This window comes from Saccopteryx leptura, chromosome 1 (genome assembly GCF_036850995.1).
Source record: "Saccopteryx leptura isolate mSacLep1 chromosome 1, mSacLep1_pri_phased_curated, whole genome shotgun sequence".
NCBI lineage: Eukaryota > Metazoa > Chordata > Mammalia > Chiroptera > Emballonuridae > Saccopteryx > Saccopteryx leptura.
In genome coordinates this window covers 149,191,793-149,204,637 of record NC_089503.1, presented here as the reverse complement: position 1 = coordinate 149,204,637, position 12,845 = coordinate 149,191,793, and the positions used below count along the sequence as shown (strand labels likewise).

The 12,845-nt window shown below is 40.1% G+C and overlaps 1 protein-coding gene and 1 non-coding gene across 6 annotated transcripts in view; one reads left to right on the top strand and one right to left on the bottom strand.

Moving 5' to 3' along the window:
• GPBP1 (GC-rich promoter binding protein 1) overlaps positions 1–12,845 on the top strand; it is a 91,122-nt gene that overhangs the window by 17,204 nt on the left and 61,073 nt on the right. The window contains exon 3 of one of the 5 annotated variants that reach the window (XM_066377509.1): positions 12,372–12,427. The exons of the other annotated variants lie outside the window; for them this stretch is intronic. The gene's annotated coding sequence lies outside the window, so the exon portion shown is untranslated. The remainder of the gene's footprint in view (positions 1–12,371; positions 12,428–12,845) is intronic. 5 annotated transcript variants of the gene reach the window in all.
• Positions 5,248–5,323, bottom strand: TRNAP-GGG (transfer RNA proline (anticodon GGG)). Its single transcript has one exon. It is a non-coding gene; the product is annotated as a tRNA-Pro (tRNA).

The window sequence follows — 12,845 nt, the reverse complement described above, 5'->3', positions numbered from 1 at the left end:
CTAACATGCAGTCATACACGATCATTTTGCATTAACACTGAAAATAGGTTACACAAAAATTTTAGAAACACTGGTTATTTTCAGAGAGCAAAAAGACAATGATCTACAACTACAGTTTAAGGCATATCAGCATATTTTAAAATTAAGAAATAGACTTAAGTTCTAATGCTGTTCACAGCTTAATTTTCAATTTATTAAAAAAATTCCCTTCATACCTACATACAGTCTAGACCAGGGGTCTCAAACTCGCGGCCCGCCCACCAATTTTGTGCGGCCCGCAGACTGGCCCGCAGACTAATCCACGAAGTTTGATTAGTCTGCGGGCCACACAAAATTGGTGGGCGGGCCGCATGCGGCCCGTGGGCCGCGAGTTTGAGACCCCTGGTAGACTCTGTAGGTTATAATTTCCACTAAAGAGTCATCACATATGCATTCTGTCAGTGGAACCAAGACTTCAGGAAGCTAAGACTTGACAACTTCAAACACTTGCAAATAGAAAAGCAAAGGAGTGTGAATGGACAGTTTTGGCAGGACCACACAGAGACAGGATGACATGGGTTGGTCACAGCTGAAAAACCTGATGAAACTGCATATGAAATGCTTTTGGATGTCTCAAGTGAGGAAACCAAGTCTATTTTTTTGAGGTGCACAAAATATGAAGAATAAGTTACTTTTATTACAAAGTAGAGGAGGAAGAAAAGTAACGCGTACCCAGCTTTCCACTAAGAGTTCCCCTGGTTGAGATGCCTTTTCAGGACAAAACCTTGACCAATTAATAAAGAGCCTAACCTGGAAAACAGCCTCTGCATTTCTAATAATCTCATAAATGTTTTCCTATCCCATCCTACTACCTGTACAACTATTGTGGGTATCTAAATTCCAGAAGAAGCAAAAAGTTGGCCATTATAATTAAAAGATGTGGCGAGAGGCCCAGAGCTGTCTGGCATTAAAATAAAAAGATAAAAAAGAAAAAAATGGAGATCACTGCCAGCAGTTAGCACAAGGGCCAGGCCATTAAAGCAAGATTGCAAAAAGTTAAGCAGTCACAGAGGCAGCCTAGCATAAAAATTCTTTCTCCTTGATATTCTCCAGTGGAAGGTAGTATTCTCACTCTAGCTTTATTTACATAGAACCAAGAACCCTCAGTAATATCCAGTAACACCCACTATGCTGTATAGAACACAGACCTGGGACTAGTAATTTCTGACCTCCAGATTGATATCAAGGAAAAATTGGATTTACGTTTCTTGTGAAAAAGATATAAACATGGACATTTTAAATGTATTTAGTTTTTGTTTTTAAACCAAAAGCTACTCAAATGATTACCTCTTTACCGCCCAATAAAGAAAAAAAATCTTATCTATTCCATATGTTTCTGTATTTTTTTAAACAATTTTATTTATTTTTTAATTTAAATTTTTTTTTTCTTTTACAGAAACAGAGTCAGAGAGAGGGATAGAGAGGGATAGATAGACAGGAACAGAGAGGTGAGAAGCATCAATCATTAGTTTTTCGTTGTGACACTTTAGTTGTTCATTGATTGCTTTCTCATATGTGTCTTGACCGCGGGCCTTCAGCAGACTGAGTAACCCCTTCCTGGAGCCAGCGACCTTGGGTTCAAGCTGGTGGGCTTTTTCTCAAACCAGATGAGCCCGCACTCAAGCTGGCGACCTCGGGGTCTTGAACCCGGTCCTCTGCATCCCAGTCCGACGCTCTATCCACTGCGTCATCGCCTGGTCAGGCTGTTTCTTTAATTTTAAAGTCAGAAAAATCTCAAAGGTTTCTAACTACTGTACTTACATGCAAAGGCGAAAGCATATCCAATTACATTTGAGGGTATCATTTATTCTGTGCAGAGCCAGGGACTACTGTGAAAAAAGACACAGATACAGAAAGAAGGACAGCAATAACAAACTAAACAGGGATGGGGAGCAGAGGAGAAAAAGTTCAGAAGCAATGCATTAAAAAAAAAAAGAGAAGCATCAATTCTTCGTTGTGGCCCCTTAGTTCAGTGATTGCTTTCTCATATGTGCCTTGATGGGGGGAGGGGCTCTAGCAGAGCCAGTGACCCCTTGCTCAAGCCAGCGACATGGGGTCAAGCAGTGAGCTGTGCTCAAACCAGATGAGCCTGCGCTCAAGCCGGCGTCCTTGGGATTTTGAATCTGGGTCCTCTGCGTCCTGGTCCAGTGCTCTATCCACTGCACCACTACCTGGTCATGCCTATTTATATTCTTTCTGCATTTTTCTGTTGATTTCTTTTTTCTGTACATTTGTAGGAACATTTTAAGTGTGAAAGTCAACCCTTTTATATGCTCTATCTATGTGACAGTGTCCCCTCGCCCCCCAGTATGTTGTGTCTTGAAACCTTCCTGGGTTGTATGTTTTGTCATGTAGAACCCTTTCTGTGTTTGTGTGTATCCTTGAATGTGTAAATACAGTCTTCCCACTGTTCGCTGTGTCGTGGGCAGAAAGGCCTCTTTCTTCTGAGGACATAGAGCATTCCCCATTGTTTATTGTTTTTTTTTTAAAAATTTATTAATTTTAATGCGGTGACATTGATAAATCAGGGTACATATGTTCAGAGGAAACATTTCCAGATTATTTTGACTTTTGATTATGTTGCATACCCCTCACCCAAAGTCAAATTGTCTTCCGTCACCTTCTATCTGGTTTTTTTTGTGCCCCTCCCCTCCCCCCTCTCTACCCCCACCATTACCATCACATTCTTGTTCATGTCTCTGAGTCTCATTTTTATGTCTCATCTATATATGGATAGACACTTATCCAAAGAGGACATACAGATGGCCAATAGGCATATGAAAAAATGCTCAACATCACTATAGTCATTAGAGAAATGCAAATTAAAACCACAATGAGATATCACCTCACACCAGCCAGAATGGTGCTCATCAACAAAACAACACAGAATAAGTGCTGCCTAGGATGTGGAGAAAAGAGAACCCTCCTGCACTGCTGGTGGGAATGCAGACTGGTGCAGTCACTGGAAAACAGTATGGAGATTCCTCAAAAAATTAAAAATCAAACTGCCTTTTAAAAAAATAATTTATTTTAGATTTTATTTATTCATTTTTAGAGAGAGTGAGAGAGAGAGGAAAGAGATAGATAGAACAAGGGGAGAAGCAGGAAGCATCAACTATATATGCCTTCACCAGGCAACAGGTGACCTCAGCACTCCAGGTTGACAGTTTATCCACTGCGCCACCACAGGTCAGGCCAAACTGTCTTTTGACCCAGCTATCCCACTTTTAGGAATATACCCTAAGAACACCATAGCACTGTTCCAAAAGGAGAAATGCACCCCCATGTTTATGGCAGCATTGTTCACAATAGCGAAGATCTGGAAACAGCCCAAGTGTCCGTCAGTAGATGAGTGGATTAAAAAGCTTTGGTACATATATAATATGGAATACTACTCAGCCATAAGAAATGATGACATTGGATCATTTACAACAACACGGATGGACCTTGATATTTGATAGCATTATACTGAGTGAAATAAGTAAATCAGAAAAAACTAAGAACTAGATGAATCCAAACCCCATTGTTTTATCCTAGGGGCTTGACTTTTTTTTTTCCTTTAAGTCTTTGATCCACTTGATGGTTATGTTTGAGGAAGCTTTGAGTGAGGGAGAAATGTCATTCCTGTATGTATTTGGGTGTATGACCTCTTCTGATGTTTATGGTGTCTTAATCACTGGTGCTTGTAAAATGGAATTACATTAAAAGGGTGCTAAAAAGCCATTTAATATGTGGAATCAGAACATTGTTCTTAATGTTTAATTTGCAATTTCCTAATTTTGGAAGGTTGCTTTCCCTTTGACATGCAAATTAACAGGCCTATTAATTTTTTGTAAATAGGAATGATATAATTAAAAGATTTCTGTACCGTAATTTAGATGAAAAGACCGGCTGGCGCAAGATATAATTTGTATTTGAAACACATTAGAAATTAGCTGTAATGCCTTGGCACAACCTCTTTAAGCTAAAGTTTTTTAAAATTTGTAATGTGTGGATTTAAATGCTTTTTTTATTAGGTGGACTAATTGAGTTAAGTAAAGCATTAACATGACTTTTGCACATAAGTGATCAATAAGGGTTCTCTTACCCTTCTGTATGATGTTTATTTTTTCAGTAATTTTCCATCTCTATCTTTTTTAGTCCTCAGTGTCAAGATTTCTATTGTTTTTTGTTAATAGAGCAAATCATTACTGTTATTGCACCTTTTTTATCTGTAATTGCCACTCCTTGTCAGGAGGAATGAGCTAATAATCTCCCTCCCCAACTCCCTCTTTCCCTTCCTTCCTCTTGTTCTTCATTCAGTAACATACTGCTCACAAAAATTAGGGTATATTTTATTGCTTCATATTCATTTGAAATATCCTCTAATTTTTGTGAGCAGTATAGTAATGCATTTTTTTAAAGAAATATTTTTTTAAATTTTATTCATTTTAGAGAGGAGAGAGAGGTGGGAAGGAGCAAGAAGCATCAACTCCCATATGTGCCTTGACCAGGCAAGCCCAGGGTTTTGAACCAGTGACCTCAGTGTTCCAGGTCAACGCTTTATCCACTGCACCACCACAGGTCAGGCTAGTATGTATTCTTGTGGAGAATGTTTGGAGTAGCTGGTCCGTAAGTGTTTATTGATAATTATGTTACTCAGAAAATAAATATGCAATCAACAGTTCAAATGCTATAGAGATGTTCATCTGAAATCTGTGTACTCTTATTTATCAGTTACTCTATTAAATTTAATTTCTAAATATATTTTGAAAAAGAATATAAATATCAGCAATGTTTATAGGAAACTTAATTCCATTTAATGGAAGAGTGTATAAAGATGTTGACCCTTTTGATAAGTAATGTGGTTTAATTAAGATTGTATTTGTACACCTTTAATTTTAAAAATTTAAAACAATTTTTATTTATTTAAAAAAATTTTTTTTAAAAAATTTTATTTATTTATTTATTTTTTCCTGAAATTAAGGGGAGGCAGTCAGACAAAACTCCCGCATGCGCCCGACCGGGATCCACCCGACACACCCACCAGGGGGCGTTGCTCTGTTGCAACCAGAGCCATTCTAGCGCCTGAGGCAGAGGCCACAGAGCCATCCTCAGCGCCTGGGGCCAAGTTTGCTCCACTGGAGCCTTGGCTGCGGGAGGGGAAGAGAGAGACAGAAAGGAAGGAGAGGGGGAGGAGTGGAGAAGCAGATGGGCGCTTCTCCTGTGTGCCCTGGCTGGGAATCGAACCCGGGACTCCTGCACCCCAGGCCGACGCTCTACCACTGAGCCAACCGGCCAGGGCCAACAATTTTTATTTTTAATTTAATGTTTTGACATGGTTGACAAGTGTTCCACTCAGTATAACACCCTCTGCCCACCGCATTGTGCCCCCCTCCCCTGTGCCAAGTCTCATTCCACCCCAAATTTATCCCCTTTGTCCCCCTGCCCCCTTCCTCCACTCCCCCTTTCCCTCTGGGACTTCCTATCCTGTTGTCTGTACCTGTGTATTGTGTGTACATAATTTGGCTAATCCCTTCACCTTCTTTGATCCCATCCCCTCTTCCCTCTACCAGCTGTCCATCTGTTTGTTCCCTGTGACCCTGCCTCTGTTTCTGTTTTGTTCATTAGTTTATTGTGTTCATTAGATTCCACATATAAGTGATATCACATGGCATTTGTCTTTCTCTGCCTGCTTTTGTTGTGTTTTGTATCCCTTTAATTGTAAAGCATTTTTTTTTTTGCTGTCTGTAATCTTTTTCTTCCCCAGTTTTATTGAAATAATAGTTGATGTATATTACCCCACACCTTTTTTTATTAAATTTAAAAAAAAAAAATTTTTTTTTTTTTTTAGAGAGGAGAGGGAGAGACAGAGAGAGAGAGAGAGAGAGAGAGAGGAGACGGAGAGAAGGGGGGAGGAGCTGGAAGCATCAACTCCCATATGTGCCTTGACCAGGCAAGCCCAGGGTTTCAAATCGGCAACCTCAGGATTTCCAGGTCGACGCTTTATCCACTGCGCCACCACAGGTCAGGCACCCCACACCTTTTTAAGTAATGGTTTGACTTACCTGTGTTATGAAGTGATCACCACAGTAAGTTTAGTTAGCCTCTACCATCTCATATAGAAACAACAAAAGGAGAAAGTAAAACAATTTTGCCTTGTGATGAATACTCTTAGTATTTATTCCGTTAGCAAGTTTTATATATAGTTATAAAATATGTATATATATGTGTCACACAGCAGTGTTAACTAGAGTCATGCTGTACTTAAATCCTTAGTACGCACTTATTTCTTGTAACTAGAAGTTAGTACCTTTTGATCTCTTGAGTTTTTATTTTTATTTTTCAGAGACAGAGAGAGGGATAGACAGGGACAAACAGACAGGAACGGAGAGATGAGAAGCATCAATGATCAGTTTTTCGTTGTGACACCCTAGTTGTTCATTGATTGCTTTCTCGTATGTGCCTTGACCATGGGTCTTTATCAGACCGAGTAACCCCTTTCTCGAGCCAGCAACCTTGGGTCCAAGCTGGTGAGCTTTTTTTTTTTTTTTTTTGCTCAAGCCAGATGATCCCGCACTCAAGCTGGCAAGCTCAGAGTCTTGAACCTGGGTCCTCGGCATCCCAGTCCAACGCACTATCCACTGCACCACTGCCTGGTCAGGCTTAAAGAGTTTTTTTTTTAAAAGAGATTTCACATATAGTGAGTGTATACATATTTGTCTTTGACCTCTTTCACTAAGCATAAGGGCCTATAAGTCCATGTTATTACTATTATTTTTTAAGATTTTGTTTATTCAGTTTTAGAGGAGAGAGAGAGAGAGAGAGAGAGAGAGAGAGAGAGAGAGAGAAAGGGGGGGAGGAGCAGGAAGCATCAACTCCCATATGTTCCTTAACCAGGCAAGTCCAGGGTTTTGAACCAGTGACCTCAGTGCTTTATCCACTGCACCACCACAGGTCAGGCCTAAGAGTCCATGTTGTTGCAAATGATAGGATTTCCTTTTTTTCTGGATGAATAATACACACACACACACACACACACACACACACACACACACACACACACACACACACACACACCACAGCTGCTTTGTCCAGCATTAATGGAAAAATTTTAAAAGGATGACAGTTGCTTTATTGCAACTTAATGTTTTGAATGCTTTACATTTAAAGTAGAATATAAGTTCTAAATCAATCTTAATGTATATTTATCCTACTGTGCCAAATAAGTTGACACCCATACTTCCACTTCAAGGTCAAAACTATAGGGTTTTTATTTATTTCCTTTTCTCATTTATATATATATTGACTTGTGCTTGTGTGTCTTCCTGCATGCACGTGTGTGTAAGCTACTGAGGCCTGGGTTAGAGCCACCAGGAAGGAGCAGGAAAACAATAGCCCACATTTACATGGCCAGGAGAGAGTCCTGTCCCCACAGCAGTGTGGACAGATACCTCCTAATAGATGGAGTATAGGCAAATTCTTCCAAAGGGCTTTCTCCCATCAGTGGGGCCAGATTAACGTAGAGTACCAGCTTTTCTGCACCCACCCTAACCGAGGTGTTCTTGCTGATGTGGTAGGCAGGACTTGGATTGGGAGGCGAGTAATTGTAATGTTTTAATTTGTTTCTCTTGTTACAAGGATACTCTCTTTTCCTATGTTTAGCTGACTAAAAATGTTGGTTACTGGTCTTTTCCTCTCCTCCTGGTTTTAAGAATTGCCTGTCTGAAAATGTATACTTTTCAAGATCCAAATAATTTTCCTCAGGACTTTGGCAGCTATTTTCTATGTTTTATAGCATGAAATGCTTAAGTTTGATGCAGTCTGGTCATTTCCCTTCATTGTGGTAGTGTGCTTTTTCTCTCTAGAAGTGGCTTTTTGTGGGTGCATTTTGAAAATTTCACTCATTTGGCTGGTTATTGAATTCCTTTGTTTGTTTTGAATGGTCTGTTGCATATTGTCACTTTCCTTAAAATGTCTGATGATTATTAGTTCATGTATGAGAATGAGCTGGTGATGAAAAAGCTGTCCGGGAGTTTTGTGTAAAGGAGTGGTGCTTGTTGACAGGCTTTTAGATCAAAGAACTCAGATGAACTAAATGTCTATGGTGCCAGTGCCCATGTCAGCTCTTCAGATAAGCTGCCTTTTATTTCCCCCCTTAGTGATGGCTGTTGTTTGTGTTTGCTTATGTTTGTGTGTATACTCACACGAACCAGTTCTCTAATTTTTTGTGGACACCCAGTGGGTACCCTGCAGATTAATTAGGATTACCTGATTTCGCATGTCCCTGTAGGTTCTATAAGACTGCCTCCTTCCCTCACCTCAGTTGCCAGTCTCATGTAACAGGTTCCCAGGTTAGTCACATTTCTGTCCCATTGGCTGCAAATTGCAGTCCCCTAGTCACCTCCTCCCCCACCTGTTTAGGTTCAGTAATTTGCTATAATGGTTCACAGAATTCAGGGAAACAGTCCTTACTGTAACTGGTTTATTGTAGAGGATGTGATGAAGAACACGACCAGCCAGATGAGGCAGAGCGTGGGGTGAGGGCAGGAAAGGCCCCGAGTGCAGGAGCTCTCTGTCCCGAGTTTGGTTGCACCATCACCTCAGTACAGAGACTCTTCCTCAGCTGGGAAGCTCTGAATCTGGTGTGGAGGGTTTTGATGGACACTCTGTTAGTTGGGTGCTGGTGATTAGCACAGTTACCAAGCGAAGTGTCTAGGAACTTCAATCCTGGTTTTCTGTTCAAAAAACGTTTTCATTTGAACGTGTTATTGATAGTCACACACTCTCAGAAACTGCGTGCATTCTAAGTGTACAGCTTGTAGTCTCGTGCAGTGAGACACATCATGTTAACACCAGTTACTAACTCCTGGAATCTTATTTTCCTGTGTTCCACTTGTTTCCTGGCTTTGGACTGGGTTTGTGTTTGGTTTCTCTGCTCTCCACATCCAGTGCTCCACTTACCACCTGTTGACTCTGTGAGCTCAGACTCTGTGAGCTCAGTCTCGTCGTCTCTGCCTTTTCTCAGTCTATGTTCATTTCTGTTATTTCCATATGCCTACTCGCCTTACTTCCATTCTTTATTTTTATTCCTTTAATGTTGGGGTGACATTGCCTAACAAAATTACATAGGTTTCAGGTGCCCAATTCTGCAACACTAATTTCTGTCCCTTTCCTTCTAGTCTTCAGAATAAAGCTTTGAGTTTGGCTTTTATACCAGTTTTTTCAAAGTTGAGGGGAGTTCTTTTATTTTTTTTAAATTTTATTTATTTATTTTGTGGCAGAGACAGAGACAGAGAGAGGAACAGACAGAGTGGAAGGGAGAGAGATGAGAAGCATCAATTCTTTGTTGCGGCTCCTTATTTGTTCGATTGCTTTCTCGTATGTGCTTTGACTGGGGGAGGGGCTACAGCAGACCTAGTGACCCCTTGCTCAAGCCAACAACCTTGGGTTCAAGCTGGTGAGCCTTGCTCAAACCAGATGAGCCCATTGTCAAACTGGTGACATCGGGGTCTTGAACCTGGGTCCTCTGAGTCTCAGTCCAACGCTCTCTCCACTGCACCACCGCCTGGTCAGGCAAGGGGGAGTTCTTTTATTAATATATTGAAATTGAATTTAATGGAAAACTCAAATAGTCCTTCTGAAAAAATTAGGTAATACAAAACTTATAAAAACTGTTGTGAATTGCTGGTGAGGGGAACTAAAGTACAGTATTGGGTTTTTTGTTGGTTGTTTTTGGTTTTTTAGATGGTATTTACTGATTTTTGGAGGGGAAGAAGAGAGAAAGAGAGGGAAGAAGTGGGAAGCATCTACTCAGAGTAGCTGCTTACTGTATGTGCCTTGACTGGGCAAGCCCAGGGATTCAAACCAGCGACCTCAGTGTCCCAGGTCAATACTTTATCCACTGTACCACCGCAAGTCAGGCCAAAGATTTATATTTTAATATTTTTTCCTTTCCAATTGATTTACTGAATTCCCTCCCTCTTTCATTTTACAGGTTATCAAATTTATTTTTTGAAAGCAAATTTCCAGACATTTTTTTGTAACTGTAAAACTTCTGAGTATTTCCTTTGCTAAATTAAGTTCTGATCTCTTACTCCTGTGTTCTGGTCAAGGCCCTCTTTTTCTGTCCTCAATACTTTTTCTTTTTTGATTTAGATATACCTCGCCATACTTAGTGGTGTTTTGTCCTGTCACTGGCTTGATTTTGTATGAGTATAGTGACTAGATTCTTTAGCTCTGATATATTTGTATCAGAATGGTTTAGTTCTATTTAGAAAGGAAGCCTCCAGTAGTTTTAAGAGACTTGTTAAAAAATATTCCATACTTGCCCTGGCCGGTTGGCTCAGTGGTAGAGCATTGGCTTGGCGTGCAGGAGTCCTGGGTTTGATTCCTGGCCAGGGCACACAGGAGAAGCGCCCATCTGTTTCTTCACCCCTCCCCCTCTCCTTCCTCTCTGTCTCTCTCTTCCTCTCCCGCAGCCAAGGCTCCATTGGAGCAAAGTTGGCCCCGCGCTGAGGATGGCTCCGTGGCCTCTGCCTCAGGCGCTAGAATGACTCTGGTTGCAACAGAGCAATGCCCCAGATGGGCAGAGCATCGCCCCCTGGTGGGCATGCCGGGCGGATCCTGGTCGGGTTCTTGCGGGAGTCTGACTGCCTCCTCATTTCCAACTTCAGAAAAATACAAAAAAAAAAAAAGACAAAAAAATTTCATACTTAACACAAAATGACTGTTTAAAGTTATGTTTTGTTTTTCTAAGTTTTAGAGTTAAGTTATTGGCCAAAATGCCTTGGCAGGCAGAGAGAAACCGATAAATTCAGTTTCCTTTCTACATCAGTGCTTGAGGGGGTAATTTTATTTTTAATTAAAAAAAGATAGTTTTGTGTCTTGGGCTAAATGAGCTTGAAAATATTAAGTAGCAGTGACTACCTTTATAACTTAAGGGATGGCACACTAGCAATTTCTTGGTAATTACTGATTCTGGTGTCTAATAGCCTGGTTTAAAGAAATCTGCATTATGTAATACATTGTCATTGTCTCAAGTTGGTTCTATTGGCCTTCCCAAAGTTATAGATATGCTCATGTTTGTATGTGTTGATATTCCAGTTGAGCTAAGCCATCTCTGGGGTTTCACATAGTATAGCAGTTCTTTCTCATACACGTGATAGAAAAGAAACCCAGAGGGTAAAACCAAGCACCTCTTGCTGCAGAGTTATCTTGCTTGATGGTAATTTAAAGGTTTTTATATTAAAACAAAATGACTATATTGTAATACAGTGCATAAATTTTATGAGTTTGTAAAATAAAATGGGACTTGAAGACACGTTAATTTGTTTATACTTGCCGAAAATATTATTGTATTTGGAGTAGGCAGGAGAATGGGTGTGGTAACCTTCAGTAGTTTTTCTGGGTGGGTGTGAGAGGTACTGGAAGTGACTGACAGCTCGGCTTCTGAGGCGGGAGGGTGGAGTCTCAGTGTCCTGGTTCTGTCCCTTCTGGCTGTGGAGTTCGGGGTTCATCTTGTGCAGAGAACATATTTAAGGTGATCCCAGTATATTTTTCTTTCTAGTGTATTTGTTTACTTTATTTGAAACCTTCATAATGCAGGCAACTTCTCATGATAAATACTTCAGAAGTAATTAGCTTACACTTCAGTACTTGTGGTAGAGGATCCAGGCAGCAGCGCCTGGGCTGGCTGGCCGCTGACTGCCCTCGGGAGCCTTGTGTCTTCACCTTACCGACTCCTCTGAAGAGACTCCATAAGCTGACTTAGAAAAAAATGACTTAATCTGCTTCAGTTTTGTGAGGAAAGAGAAACTCTGAGTAAAAATTTGTTTCCATTCTAGAATAGGGCTTACTTATTTTTTGTAGTGGTGAGTTTTATATGAAAGTTTATTTAGGTCATTGTAAGTTTGAAGTTCTTCAGTTATGTTTCATATTGCAGTTTCAGCAGGCTAACAACTGGAGAACTAAAAGCACCCTGTTTCCAGTAATGCTTTATTTCTCCTTGAAATTCCTTTTGGGAGGGATGAACATAGCAGTTTTCATTTGTAACAATTTAACAAATAATAACAGTTCTCATATTTTTGTTCTATTTTTTATCTTTTTTTCATGTAAGTGAAGCATTTCAGAAAGGTTCTGATTCAGTTTAGTTAGGTTAATGAGTTTAACAAATTTTTAGGTTAAAGAAAGCATTAAAATGAAAGTGTTTTTTTTTTTTTTTTTTTTAAACAGAGACAGAGGGACAGATAGAGACAGGCAGACAGGAAGGAAGAGAGATGATTAGCATCAATTCCCTGTTGTGACACCCTAGTTGTTCATTGATTGCTTTCTCATATGTGCCTTGACCGCAGGTCTTTAGCAGACCGAGGAACCTCTTGCTCGAGCCAGCAACCTTGGGTCCAAGCTGGTGAGTTTTTTTTTTTTTTTTTTTTTTTTGCTCAAGCCAGATGAGCCCGCGCTCAAGCTGGCGACCTTGGGGTCTTGAACCTGGGTCTTCTGCATCCCAGTCTGACGCTCTATCCACTGTGCTATCGCCCGGCCAGGCAAAAAAATAAACTTTTTAAAGGATGGAAATTTCTAGTACTCTAAATTTCTTGTGAAATTAATGCTCTTTTATATTGAGAGAGTCTTAATATATAATTTTAAGTATAACTGTAACAAGATATTGGACAATGTTTCATGACCAAAACTAAAAATACAGTCAAACAGAATATTTTGCTACCATTAGAGGTCTTGTTTCTTAAGCCAGGGTTTTTATTCCTTCTAGATGAATACTGTTTTACATTATTTTCTACCATTTTCTGATGATTATCACTTAAAACCTA